The sequence below is a fragment of the Diorhabda carinulata genome, chromosome 9 (assembly GCF_026250575.1).
Source record: "Diorhabda carinulata isolate Delta chromosome 9, icDioCari1.1, whole genome shotgun sequence".
NCBI lineage: Eukaryota > Metazoa > Arthropoda > Insecta > Coleoptera > Chrysomelidae > Diorhabda > Diorhabda carinulata.
Genome location: NC_079468.1, coordinates 8,747,554 through 8,763,513, shown reverse-complemented (window position 1 = coordinate 8,763,513; position 15,960 = coordinate 8,747,554). Strand labels below are relative to the sequence as shown.

At 33.8% G+C, this 15,960-nt stretch overlaps 1 protein-coding gene across 1 annotated transcript in view; it reads right to left on the bottom strand.

The window, feature by feature from the left end:
- LOC130898227 (dopamine receptor 2-like) overlaps nucleotides 1-15,960 on the bottom strand; it is a 392,084-nt gene that overhangs the window by 295,384 nt on the left and 80,740 nt on the right. The window lies entirely within an intron of this gene.

The following is a 15,960-nucleotide window of genomic DNA, read 5'->3' as shown; positions in this document are numbered from 1 at the left end:
TAGTGCATTTTAAAGTAGTGATAATATTTTACAGCATTATAATTAAATAGTTACATTTGCAATTGTTACAAACTACAAAAGTTAAATACACTGAAATCAATGAGACACTTGAGCTTGAATTTGGGAAACTAATCCATCGATATTTGAATGAATTCCACTGATACAAAGACGTAAAGAATTTTCCAAATTATCGTCAGTCAGTCTTGTACGATGTGTTGATTTATTAACTTTCATCAATGAAAAGAACTGTTCGCATTTATAAGTACTGCCAAACGCAGAAATCAATCTTCTTGCGAATTTTCTAAGCTGCGGAAAATTGTCTTCTTCTAGGTATTTTTTGTAGAAATCGCACAACTCTACGTCTTCAAATTTGGATTTTATGAGTGAGTTTTCTTGAATCTCGATTAACTCCATTTGTAAGTGTATTGGAGCATTTTGTACATTACATTTTGTAGGAGTAGCAAATAAATTGAAACATTCTTCCATGTTTTTGAAGTCGCTAAATCTGTTCGAAAATTGTTCCGACAGTAACTTGAGTTCTTCAGCATATTGAGCATAAGCAATATTTTAATACGCAGAGAGCGTGTTGAAATGGTAACTGTTACCAGACTGCATCTGTGACTCCCACAAGCGTAGTTTGATCTGAAACGCTTTGAAATGGCTGTACAAATCATTTACTAACTGTCCTTGTTTTTGAAGTTTCAAATTTAAATCATTCAAATAGTCTGTAAGATCGACCAGAAATGCTGAATCACATATCCATTTTGGGTCACTCAATTCAGATAGTGGCTTATCTTTTATTTTCATAAAGTCTGCTATCTCATTTCTAAGCTCGTAAAACCGTTTCAACATTTTTCCTTTGCTCATCCATCTGACTTCACAATAATATGTTACGTCGTTATATTCAGATTCAGCCCTCGGGATCGAATAAAATTGATGGTTTTTACTACCACATTCATAACATTGTGGAGTCGAATGGACTTAGAACACAAGTTCTGTTGGTGGATAATGCAATGAAGGACTATCAAATCATCTTTTTGCACATTTAATTCTGTTGCTTTTTCATTCAAAATTCCGATGAAACCTTTTCGTAAGCCGACCATAGAAGGTGCACCATCAGTGCATACTCCAATTAATTTTGACCATGGCAGGCCAAAACTTGTGAATACCTTTTGAACTTCATTAAAAATATCCTCTCCTGTAGTGGTTGCTTTTAGCGGCTGTAAAGCTAGCAATTCCTCAGTAACAGTGAACTCCTTATCAATACCTCGAATAAATATAGCCAGTTGAGCTGTGTCAGACAAATCGGTGCTCTCGTCTAATGCTATGGAAACTATGATTCAAAACCAGCCATACGGTCAGTCAATGTTGTTTTTATATCATTAGCCATCATTTCTATACGTCAAACAACAGTTCGTCTTGACAAACTAATTTTTTCAAATTCATTTTTCTTTTCAGGACACAAAACACCGCAAACTTCTAACATACACTCCTTGATAAATTCTCCTTCGGCAAATGGTTTTAATGCCTTTGCCAATTTTGAGCTAACTATAAAACTAGCTTTCACAACATTATCAAGTTGTGTTCTTTGTTTATGAAACATTTGTTGCTGTTTTTCAATATTTGCTCTAAGCTTCTGGATTTTGTCTGTTCTTAATTGTCCTGTCAGTGAGTGCTGTGTAGCATGCTTAGTTGAGTAATGCCTCTTTATATTGAATTCTTTCATTACTGAAATGGATTCATGACAAAGCAAACAAATAGGCTTACCATTGTGCAAGATAAAAAAGAATTCTTCAGTCCATTTTTCTTGAAACTGGCGACCCTCTGTATCTACTTTTCGTTTCTTTCCACCAGACATCATTTTTTTTTACTTTTCGTTCAATAAACTTAATAACAAACTATAGTTAGTAACCACTCAAGATGCACACAAATTCACAAAGCAAGTTGACGGCTCTAGCCGTTCGCTAGGATATCGCTTGTCTGAGTTATCACCTCGGTAGCTCAAATAGAACTGAACTAACTTTCGGGCCATCCACCCGCTTATATAGACAAAATGAAGGAATAATCTGGAATAAACTAGTTTAGAATAATCGAGAAGCAATAAATAAAATCTTTTGATGTGTAGCCCGTGAGGCGGCAAACTTCAAAGAATTTGATCGAGCAAGCCGAGTGGCGGTGATTATCAAAGAGTGAGGCGGCAAACATCGAAGGTTTTGATGTTTGCCGCCTCACCGTCACTCCCATGAGTAAACTAAGGAAACACAAGGAAACTTGTGTAGGCTATGGGATTCATTAGTCTATTGATGACTCCACATTTTTATAGTCTATTCATATCATACCCGGTGCCGGATAAGATAAAAAGCACAAACAAGTGTTTTCTTTTAAAGATATGTACTAGTATAAGTATATGTACTAGTACTAAGTATAAGTACTTAGTTTAGTGTAATATTTTTTTAATTGGGTTTTTCCAAAATGTCTCGCGCGCCGGATCATATCTTACACGGGGCCGGATCCGGCCCGCGGGCCGGTGGTTGCCCATATGTGACTTAAAGAAAAGTCGAAACGTCAAATTTTATCTTCCAAAAATTATTAAAAAAACTAATTTTAAAACAGAAGAAACCTAAAATCAAGAACATTTAGAAGCATTAATATATATATCCAAAGGTGTGAGAAATAAGCATTTAAAGAAATTTACATTTGAATAAACCGAATACCATTTAAATTTCAGTTGTCATGGAAATTATGTTGATGTATGACCAGTATAGTTTCTAGACATTAAAAATTCATGCTCCCTGTACGTAACATTATCAAAAGAAGTTATTGTGTTGCATATCTTGGCTTAAAGATTTTTTGTTTTAGGTGTCAGAGGTTTGTCCAATAGATATATTGGACAATATATAATATATATAATGTATATTTTTTAATGTTTTTCCTATAATTCATTGGAATAGCTGACAATATGATAGATTAATTCTAGCATTTATACTGTTAATATTAAATGCACTATTTACTACTACCACTACACTATCATTCACAATTACTCAACAACTCATAAATCACCAAGTTATCGTCCAAAGACAAACTGAAACTCACTAATTAAACCTTCCTGTATACACTTACTTCACCCACCAATGAATCACACCTTGGGAGGAAACCTTCTTCGCCGAGAAATTTGACATTTAATCCTTTTTTGATAATGAAGTTGATTCTAAGGAGTAGGTCCTTTGTCTATTTTTAAACTATTATTACATCTTGAAATTTCAGTACTATAAAATACTTTTAACATGTATTGTTTTGACTGACCCATTGCTCGACAGTTCCCCCATCATTCTGACCAATCTTATTTTGAATAAGCTGGATGCTTCTCAATACGTACATTAACAGATCTTTTAGATTACCCAACATACATACTTTTCATCTCAATTATATGGATAATTAATACACTTTCAAAATTGTATCCGTGAATTTGTAATGATAATTCAGAAAATCCTATCACAATAACAATAGAAAAATCGTCATTGGATATATATTCAACTGAATTCAGTGTATGATTTCCGTGGATTTTTGAAAATTTCTATCAATATTACAATATTACTTGATATTTACTTGATATTCGTAAACTCAATTGTCAATTCCGTTTTATTTATATATTTATAACAATAGAGGACCAGAACAATCTTAATATATAAAAATTCAGTGTCCGTGTGTATGTTTCGAATGAACTCAAAAACGAATCAATTGATATTCATTAAAGTTGATATATATATATATACAGAGAACTGTAAATTTTTGTCCTTTGCACCTCATAGATGGAGCCACACTTTAATGTGATATATTTTTTTAGACTACATACTATACATGTCTTATTTTGCCTATACCACTTAACGTCGCTTCTTTCAAATCATTCTTCATTTTGTCTTCGTTGCGTACATTACTTCGAATATGTTTTTTCTTCTTACTTACAGTTATTCAGAGAACAGCGAAATTCATTCACCTTAAAAATTCAATTACTATTTTTAGTAAAATGCCACCCAAAAAATCTAACCTTAATGCCCGTAACAATGCACGTGTTGAAAGAGCTCATGAATCAGTGGAACAGAGAGCAGAAAGAAATGCAGATCAAAGAATTCGCACAACTGAAATTCGTGCACGAGAACAGCGTGATAATCGTCGACAAGAAAATGCATTGAGAACCAGGGTGGCATGTCATCAACACATAGATTCATATAGAGAACAAAACCGAGAAAATCATCGAGCCAACACTTGGATCATTTGTTCGTCTTGCATATAATTATGAATCAGACATCAATTACTCAGCTGATTCCAAAGTTACTATTGGTGCGATGGACAAAATATGCAATTATTGTCAGGCGTTAAAATTTCGCAATGAAACACCCGGCATGTGTTGCGCATCAGGAAAAGTTGTATTGTCACCACTCCTTACTCCACCTGAACCTTTGAAATCACTTCTTTCTGGCATTTCAAGTGAATCAAAATTATTTTTGCGTAAGACACGAAAATTTAATTCTTGCTTCCAAATGACGTCGTTTGGAGCATCCAAAGTTTGTGATTTTTCATCTGATGGTTGCAATTTTGAGACAACATTCAAAATTCAAGGCCAGGTATATCATAAAATTAAATCATTGATGCCAATGTCAAATGAAGATCCAAAATTTCTTCAGATCTATTTTATGGGCACTTGTGAAGAACGTGTAACAACTCGATGTATAATTTCATAGAACAAGCAGAAGAGAGAGCAATTGCATTGTCATCATAATTATTTCAAATCAAATCACTCAGCCACAGCAACGCGTGGCCGGGTCTGCTAGTATTGTTATACCATTTCAGTTCATTCAATCGAACTGTTTGTATCTTTGTTACCAGCTATTAGAAACCCAACAAAAAAACCGAACAAAGAAACATAATGATGTTTATATAGAACGATTCAAATATTAATATTTCATTATTGGAAAAATAATTTCAATTTCTAATTGATTGTTTGATGTTAATATATTTGTGGTGGTCACTCCATTTATATAATTTATTCATATACTGATAAAAACATATTTCACAGCAAGCTTACAAACTATGAAAGTATCAACAGTGTATTTCATTTCCAGAATTAATTTATTATTCAGTTAGATAGCTATAGGATCATTACATCAAACGAGTTCACTGAAATCTAACAAATTGAATATGAAATTAGTCAGCTACATTACGTTTATACAAAAAATCGAATATAAGCGTATATGTTATAATCTATGAGTGTAATTGCTTAAAAGTCATTCCTACAGACTAGGAGTTGTGGGGTGTGATATGTAAATAAAACTCTACTGAATAGAAAAAAATATTTCAGCCGTGAAACATCCCTTTTTAGAAAAACAGAATGTTGACTAGTGAAACATGAAAGTAAAAATCTTTAAAATTAATTCCAAGTTATTTAGAACAATTGTTAACTAATGCTGCCATTAATAAAAATAGGGTACTTTTACATTTTTCAAAAGTATCTATTTTTTTATTGAATTTATTTTTGATATAAAAAAATGTCAAAAAGTAGGATATTTGATTAAAAGTGGAAAAATAATCTAAATAATCAATTGAAAATCGCAAAATTTTCAAATTTTTAATAACATAAGAAAACGATTCTTAATGATTTTCAGTTATGACGTCATGGGTTAAATAAAAACATTGAGCAGTTGCGTGCTTGATAATCACGAGGTTATCGTTACCGGCAACATAGCGTGTGCTATTATAAAACAGTTTGTATAAATAAAACATTTTTCTTTATATAAAAATAAAGTGATAAATAAACTTAAAACATGGAAAGCATAATTATCTTAATTAATAAAATTCTTAGAATAAGTTAAATTTGAACCTCACATTTAAATGATTATATCTCGCAGGATCGTCAAAACGACCAAATTTCAAACCAGTTTTGTTGTATATTCGAATTTCTTGGTATCATGAAACAACTTTGTCAGTATCAGTGGTGGTATTTTCACATCCTGGCACAAAACACGATTCATATACCATTTTTCAGATTAATCAAAGTTTAATAATAACCTTTTTATTAGAATAACCGATAAAATGACTGTCGTATTTACTTTGTATCATATGTTTACTGTTTATTTTATACCTATGATGTCACACAATATGTCGCCCTTACTGAAATGTTCAAACTACCTACCAAATTTTTTAATTTTCAATAATTCTTTTCTCTATAAATATTGATCAAAGAATTTTAAAAAAATATTATTATTATTATTATTATAATTTGTATATAAACTATCCAAAACTATTTTTTCTCAAACCATTCACACCATGCATGTACCCTATAATTTTATCTAGGAAAAATACGAATGAAAAAATTGGAAATTTATTAAGTATGATTAAACGACGTCGGGAGAAAATTGTATCATACTTTGGAGTTTTCTAGAATTATAAAACGCAATGACAATTCCACCGTTAAAATATTTCAATTTCATCCCATGAACACCTCCAAGAACCTCCAGACGTTACGGGATAAGGGATTATTTTCTGATAATTACTTCAATGAAAAATATAGTTTATTTTCACAATATTGGTACTGATATTATGATATTTTTTTAGTGGAACAGATTGAAGTTTGTTGAAATATTGGAGAAATACTTAGATAAACAACGTGAGTGTAATAATTCATTAATCAATATTACGTAGAACTTATCTAATAAAATGGAAGTTCATGCTAGTACAATTAGTAACGATAAAAAAATCCATTCCGAACAAATATTTAATAACATTTATAAATAGCTGAGAAGTACATTTTCATATGTAGAAGCATTAATCGTTGTGAAAGTATCACAGCAGTACCATCGTCCCTTGTTTATAGAAGACAAAAAGAACGCTGTGGAAAATTTCATTTACTACATCTATATATGAAAAAAGCAGTATCTAGAAAATTTGATGAGATTGACAATATAATACGAGGAATGTCACCTATATCTTTTATGAGTATAACAGGAAATCTTCTAGAGACGAAACTTCATTCGTGGGATAGCTAATTTCTCCTTAAAGAATAGAAAAATTCAATATTTGTACGAAACGTGGATAAAAACTGGATATACGGTTAAAAACATATGGGTTGACGCACGGTATGGAAACTCGTTAGGTCGTTAGCTTACTCTCTTGGTTCAACTAATACGATTATAGATTTGACGATAGGGGACACTAGGGGCTAAAATGTCCAGTCAAGGTAAATATTTAGAAGTGGGGCTCCAACCCAAATTTACTCTAGAAAATTTTTTTGTGCATATAGGGTTTTTTGTTAGTGCTCCGAAAATCCTTTAAAGGTGAGGGAGACACATTCCGTCATAACACTCATTACCTTATGTATATTGAATATCAATAATTATCGTTGAAAGCTTATCGTGAAAAATGTTCGTATATCTTTTATATAATATTATAGGTTTAAAGCCATTGACAGTTAATTTTACTTTTAATTTCATAGATACGTATTCCGGTGCATACACCTAAAACGTGGAGCGATGTGGCATGTTACACGTGATAATATGCCAAAATATCCGCCGTGATTATAACATCGCAGAATTTCTGTTTAGACGCGTAACGCTAACTACACTAATCGTTTGCATGCGTTGGCTACAGCGATTCGAGACTTTCATATTAAATGAAATAAATAAAATAACTCTTCATTGATGTACAAAGAAATCATGGGACAGTAAACTCAGATTATGTTAAAAATGAAAAATAAATTAAATTAAATTAATAAATTAAGAAATCACCCCGTTCAAAACGATCGTTTTAGTTGGTACAACTCCATTGTATTGTTCCATGTTCGATTTGAATTTAAAATTTGATATTTCTGCCGACAAAAGCAGAAAGGATATTGTCGTTACCATGTACGTTTAGTATTGCTAATGAGCCAAGAGATAGCGCTGGAATGGGAACTAGAGTTGGCTATCTAAAGAATGTGATTGATCTATGGGTTGATAGGCAATCACAAGCAGCTGGAAGGTTATGAGATCAACAGATTTTCAAGCCCCAACAGACAAAACACGTTGTCTTATAGTAACTCAAATAAGAAATTACAGTTCACAAAAATCATCGAAATTTGTGTTGTGATCATTTTTGTCTTCCATATATAACAACGTTTGGGACTACTGGTAGATAATGCGAAAGTCTATAATACAATTCTCGTTCTACATTTTTCGAAACAGCAGCATAATCATATGGAAACGAGAACGTAAACGTTTACTCTCTTCACGACTATATCACTGAATCTCTGCACTGACTGCCACTTTCGAAGTATTGAAGTTATATTGCTTTTTAAAAAAAGTATATCTCAATACTCCATAAATATTCATGTCGATTTCCAATGATACTAGATGAGTCTATGATAACCATTGTGTTGAAAATTTTTTTTTGTTTCAAACCACACACATCGAAGTGTCTCTAAATATTTGGTCATAATTTGGTACATTCACTGTTTGCTCTGCATCATGTTCAATATTAACTCTAAATTGGCTTTATAAAACTCACACACTATACTTTAGTGGTGTCGTCAACACGATAAATGGTAGAACATGGAATTAAAGTTAATATTCTGGTTTTACTCAAATAGTCGCCAAGAATCCATCACTTCAATGAATTTAAAGATAGTCCAGTGATCACAGCTCCTAACCCAAGAGAATTAGTTATGTCGCTGATTTTCTGGATTTAGGAATTTCTCAAGTTCTCAGCTTTATCGATACAGTGAAAGTTAACATAAAAATTTTGACCGCTAAGCGATATATTTTTGTTTAAATTTTCAAAATTCCGAATTTTGCAAATAACTCGAAATCTATGTCACATTTCTGGGAAAGTATAGGGATCAAAAATATAGTTTAATGAATTTTCTTCAAAAAAGGTTGCCTCTGATTTTTCCCTGAGAGCATCTTACCAAAAAGTTTTCGCGCCACGCAGTCTGAGGGAAATTACGTCTCCGGCTGAAGAAGAAGTTGCTGTATCTCCTCGACAACATTTCGGGACGAAAGGAAGTGTATTTTACTTGTGTCTCTACTTCTCAACTGCAAAAAAATTCAGACAGAAATTCAGAAATTTTCTTGGAAAACAACACGAACGGTATTGTTTTTTGCTGGTTGCCTGTGTGAACTTTAAACAAATGTGTCTGTGATTCTGCTACACCCTGCAGCGAACCCTCGCTTGAGGTGTCAATTGAACGATTACCTTCAAAATGAGACCAATTATACCTTTAAACTCACTCTGTGATAGGAAAAAACTACTTTTACTAATGTTAGATTTTTTCATAGTTGACAAGTTTGTTTACTTTTTTATAAGTTGTTGAATACCAGCCATTTTCGCAAAATAATGAGAAAACTAAAGCATACATTCTGTAGCTGAGTTGTCGAGCTTCAATTTCATCGCCAAATAAGTTCGTCTGAGAGAGTTTCTTCAATACATTAGCCGAAGATTCTACGGGTGTGGAGGGCGCCGTCAGAGCAAAACAGACAGGCGGCAAAAGACATAGTGCACGTGTAAAGTTTTAATGTTAATTGTTGAATGAAAATTGTGGAAAAAAATAGTGAAAAGGACAGAAAAGGAACATAATGGGAGTGTTTCAATGTAAAAAATTGATTGTGTTACTTTTTTAGTACGTAAAGTGTCGTAAATGCCAGCATCAAAATACTCTTTGATTAGTGAAATGTTGAATTGTTTTTATTGTTGTGATCGCGATTTTCTTCGATAAATATGAGAATGGAGGAGACTTTCTTGGCGAGTCTGATGTAAATATTCATAGCAAGTGTAGCCCATAGTCTTAAGTCGTGAAATTTTACTATACTAGTAAAACAAATTTTACTATACTAGTAAAACAAATTTTACTTACTATAAAATTTGTTTAGGATGGCTGTTGTGAACGCACCTCGTATATATGTATATTTCTTTCGTGTTATTAATCTGTTCGCCGCATATACTGAATTTTGTTACCGTGGCAACAAGCTGTATTGTGGTTTCTATTTTTAGATCTTTTTTTTTTGTCTAGTCGGCTAACTCTGGGCCGTAAGATAAACAGTAAAAGAAATGTAACACTTGCTTTTTGGCCTTGGTAGTGTGCGGGTGATTATTATTGTGCTACTATCTTATAATATATTTATGTATTATGTATTTTGGTTTATGTCAATTAGCAAGAGTGGATAAATGTTTTAGTTTCAATGTACAATTTAGTTAAATAGTAAATAAAGTCCATTACTTATTGGTTTATGGTTTAATGATGTAGTAAAGGTGAATAAGAAGAAAGTTTAGTGTTTTATTTGCCATTACAAATGAACTAAAAAATAACGTAATCAGGAACCTTCTGTACATAAAAATGGTCCTTCGAGCCGGATATTGAAGAATCCAGTGAGCTTTGGTGTAATCTTCGTGACTATTAACTATTGGATATTGGTTTGGTTGTGTTTTGTGCAAACACACATTGCTCGCGTTGTTATTGGGACTATTGCAGTAAGCTATTGGTTTTGGTTCACAAGAATGGTGTTATTGAAGCACTAGTGATAAGAACAATTTGGTTTTGGATGCTAAAGATTCCTGGGATTGCTGTGCTGCTTAGATATTGGATTTGAGCGGACCGGTAAAGTACAAAAACACAAAGAAAAAGTTCTTGGAGATTGTGAGTATTTCCTTTCAATATTTTTCTCTTTAAACCTAGACTTTTTTCTATGCTAACGTAAGCAAAATGGGTGAAGAGTTCAAATCTTTGGTAAAAAAGCGTGGTAGTTTAAAGTCTAAGTTAACAATGTTTAAAACTTATTTTGACAAATGCTTCCTTGGAAACGTTAACGGATGGTGTTGATAGGGCTTTTTTTGTGGAATTAGATATGCGATTAGAAAAAATGGCCGAATTGTTACCGGCATTTGATGCGATTCAGAATGGGATAGAATTTTTGGCGGATGAGGATGAGTTGGAAAACCAGTTTACAGAACATCAGAATTTCGAGGATAATTTTTATAGGTTTTCAACGTTAGCGCGTAATTTACTGGCAAAACACAATTTCTATGAGTTAGATAATGAAAAAGAATCTGTAAGATCGACTGCTTCAGGTTCAAGTTCCCATCATAGTAAAAATGAACATGTGGCTCTAAAAGCATTGCCAAAACTTCCGCCAATTCCAATTCCTACCTTTTCTGGAAAATCTGAAAATTGGCTGGAGTTCAGGGATACCTTTTCTTCTTTGGTTCACAAAAATGAAAGATTGGATAATATAGAAAAATTTCATTTTCTTAGGGGCGCATTGGACGGAGACGCAAAACAGTTTATTGGCACATTCGAATTAATAATAACTTAAAATGTTTGTTTAATTTGCCAGAAATGCAAAAGGAAAATGCTGTTGATCTTCGGAAAATGTTGGATATTTTAGTTAAAAATCTTAGATCGCTTAACTCATTGGGAGTGAATACAGAACACTGGGATATAATGGTTATATTTTTAACATGTTCAAAACTTGATTCGCATACAAAAAGAGAGTGGGAGGAAAGAAAAAATAAAGCTGCATTACCTACACGACGAGTTTAAAAGTTTCCTAAAAGGTAAAGCCGATCCACCTACAACTTCTAATGTTTGGTCTTCGTATTGTAATTCAAATAATATAACAGATGTTTTATTGTCAACAGCTTTAGTGCAAGCAATGGACATTAATGGTAAATATCAAACATGTAGGGTTCTCTTGGATAGTGGGTCCCAGTCCAATTTAATCTCGGAAAAAAATGTTTAAGACCTTGGGTTTAGAATCTATTGATGTAAATATATATATATGGCAGGAGTTAATCAGTTGGTTTCAAATATTAAGTCAAAGTGCAATGTGAAAATTGCTTCTTTCCATAATAATTTTGAGGCAAGCATATCATGCTTAGTGGTTTCAAAAATTGGTGATAATGTTCCTAGTCGGCCTTTAGATATATCGCATTTAAAAATACCAAACTATCTAAAATTGGCTGACCCATCTTTAGCTGAGCCAGGAGACATTGACATCTTATTAGGGGCTGAAATCTTCTATAGGCTTCTTTGTATTGGGCAAATAAGTCTTGGCGAAAAGCAACCAGTCATGCAAAAAACTAAGCTTGGATGGGTGTTGTCTGGCAGCATTGTGGTTCCGGAAGCTACAATTAGATTATGCAACTTTGTCAAAACAACACCATGTATTGACGACCAGTTAGAGAAATTCTGGCAGGTTGAGGAGCCTCCATCAATTGTAACCTCAACAATGTCAAAAGAAAGTATTTTTTGTGAAGATATTTTTGATAAAACCACATATAGATGTACTGATGATGGAAAGTTTGTTGTGCAGCTTCCACTTTGTGATTCTATAGACAAGCTGGGTGAATCCAGAAGTCATGCTTTGGGTAGGTTTTACTCATTGGAAAGGAGGTTAAATAAAAACCCCATTTTAAAGGAAATGTACTTCTCTTTTATGAATGAATATGAGCAAATGGGTCTTATGACACTTTGTGATGAGACTTCGATTGGTGGCATATCATATTTTCTTCCACACCATGGTGTATTAAACGAGCAAAGCCAAACAACTAAACTTAGAGTTGTTTTTAATGGGTCTGCTTCTACTGATACTGGTGTGTCACTGAATGATATCCAACATACTGGGCCGGTCATTCAGGATGACTTATTGGATATTCTGCTTAGGTTTAGGCAGTTTAATGTGGTTGTTTGTGCGGACATTGAAAAAATGTATCGTATGGTCTGGGTGGTTTCAGAACAAACATGTCTTCAAAAAATCTTATGGAGAAGAAAATCTGATGAAGATGTTCAGGAGTATACTTTAAATACTATTACCTATGGTACCAGGTCAGCAGCGTACTTGGCCATACGCTGTTTGAAGCAGTTAGGATTGGACAATCTTGAAGCACATCCAGACGCTTCTAATGTTATCTTGCATGGATTTTACGTGGATGATATGCTCTGCGGAGGGTCTTCTATTACTGAAATGATTGATGTGTGTAATCAAGTTAAAGAAATTCTTGGAGGTGCTGGATTTAATTTAAGGAAGTGGATATCAAATCGGCCTGAGGTCATTGCTGGTATTCAAGGATCGTCTAGTTCCGAGGAAAATGTAATTTTTGGAGAAAAGGATTCCAATAAGACATTGGGTTTGTATTGGTCTTTTAAAAAGGATAAGTTAATGTATTATATAAATTTTCCTACCAATGTTTCTAAAGTAAACAAACGTAGCATCCTCTCAGATATTTCAAAAATCTTTGATCCTCTTGGTTATTAAGCCCTAGAATAGTTTTGGTTAAAATTTTACTGCAAAGACCATGGCAGTTAAAAATAAGTTGGGACGAATCTTTGCCTTCAAACTTAGATTTTTATTGGAGAGAGTTAAGAAAAAAATTCTTTGTTTTAAATGAATGCGAGATTGAACGACAAGTTATATGTTTGGATCCAGTGGAGATCCAAATACACGAATTTTGTGACGCCAGTATGGAAGCCTATGGTGCTTGCGTGTATATAAGAAGTGTTGATAAGAATGGTTGTGTCAAGATTTCCTTAATTTCTGGGAAATCAAAGGTGGCACCAATCAAATCATTGACCATTCCTCGACTAGAGCTAAGCGGAGCTTTAGTGTTGGCACACCTTGTTGAAAAAATTAAAACTTGTATGTCTGTTAAGTTTGATGCCGTTTTTCTATGGTGTGACTCTACAGTGGTTCTAAATTGGATTTCGACATCTCCGCATCTGTTTCTAATCGGGTTGCCCAGATCCAAGAAAAAACAGATGTAAGTGACTGGTTTTATGTAAAGTCTGAGCAAAATCCTGCTGACATCTTGTCTTGTGGATGCGAGCCATCTAAGTTCATGGAGCTAGATCTTTGATGTAAGGGTCCTTCCTGGCTACTTGATCCCCCAGATTCTTGGTATAAAATGCAAATCCCAATTATGTCTGAAATTCCGGAAATAAAACGAAAAGTTTATGTTTGTAATTTTGAAAATATTGTCTTTGAAGGGTTTATTAATTATGACAGATTTTCTAGTTTTAACAAATTAATAAATTGCATGGTGTACATTCTAAGATTTATTGAAATAATAAAGTCTAAGAGGACTGCTAAATTTGGTGGCAGTAATCCATCAACATGCGAAAAACAAAAGGCTTTACAAACCTTGATAATTTTAGTACAAAGGGAATGCTTTTTGACAGAAATAAATAATTTAAAGCATAACGCGTCTTTGAGGTCTTCAAAGCTAGTTGGTCTAACCCCCTTTTTGGACTCCTGTGGTATTCTGAGGGTGGGGGGTAGGTTGCAGTGTTCTAATTTGAAATATTATGAGAAGCACCCGATATTGTTTTCATCAAAACAATAATTTCACAGTGCTATTAGTTTTATATGAGCATGAAAGACTTCTGCACACTGGCCCACAACTTTTGTTAAGTTCGCTACGCGAAAAATATTGGCCTGTTGGAGGCAGGAATCTAGTGCGCAAGATCACTAGAAATTGTATTAAATATTTTAGAGCTCATCCCGAGAAGGGTCAAGCAAGTCAAATTATGGGTGTGCTGCCTGAATTGCGTGTACGAGCCTCTTTGCCCTTTCAAAATGTAGGTGTGGACTATGCGGGTCCCATAATGATAAGAAATAAAACTGGTCGTGGATTTCATTTAGTAAAAGCATACATCGTCCTGTTTGTGTGCTTTAGTACCAAAGCTATCCACCTTGATTTGGTGAGTGATCTTACATCAGCAGCTTTTATTGCGTGTTTTAGGCGGTTTGTTTCAAGAAGGGGTATCCCTAGCAATGTTTTTAGTGATAACGGCACTACGTTTGTTGGGGCTTCTTCAGATTTGAAGGATTTTGGAAATTTTTTGATTTCACAATCCTCTAAATTACAAGAACAGCTTGAAAAAGATAATGTAAATTGGAATTTTATACCTGCTCATTCGCCAAACTTTGGAGGTTTATGGGAGGCGGGGGTCAAGTCCTGTAAATACCATTTAAAACGTGTCTTGGGAACATATTCCTTAACCTTCAAAGGTTTGTCCACTTTGCTTACACAAGTAGAGGCCATTCTAAACTCCAGACCTTTGGTTCCTATGTCCCCTAGTCCTAATGATTTTGGTGTCCTGAGTCCTGGTCATTTCCTTGTTGGTAAACGACTCACGTCTCTGCCAGATGGGGATTATCAAGATGTTAAAGAAAACAGACTGGATAAATGGCAGCAGATTCAAAAGATGAACCAACATTTCTGGCAGCGGTGGTCCAAGGAGTACTTGTCTGCACTCCAAACCAAATCTAAATGGAAATTGTTGCAACCAGGTTTGAAAGAAAATCAAATGGTGGTTATTAAAGATGACCATCTGGCCCCAACACTATGGAAGCTTGGACGTATTGTGAAGCTAATTCCTGGCCATGATGGAAGATGCCGGGTAGCAGAAATAAGGACTCGTACCGGAATCATTAAACGTGCTTTGTCCAAGATTTGTGTGTTACCTGATAATGACTTGTGATTTTGATTAGACTTTTGGTTTATTTTGGAACATATTCTTCCAAGGTGGGGGGTATGTTGTGAACGCACCTCGTATATATGTATATTTCTTTCGTGTTATTAATCTGTTCGCCGCATATACTGAATTTTGTTACCGTGGCAACAAGCTGTATTGTGGTTTCTATTTTTAGACCTTTTTTTTGTCTAGTCGGCTAACTCTGGGCCGTAAGATAAACAATAAAAGAAATGTAACACTTGCTTTTTGGCCTTGGTAGTGTGCGGGTGATTATTATTGCGCTACTATCTTATAATATATTTATGTATTATGTATTTTGGTTTATGTCAATTAGCAAGAGTGGATAAATGTTTTAGTTTCATTGTACAATTTAGTTAAATAGTAAATACAGTCCACTACTTATTGGTTTATGGTTTAATGATGTAGTAAAGGTAAATAAGAAGAAAGTTTAGTGTTTTATTTGC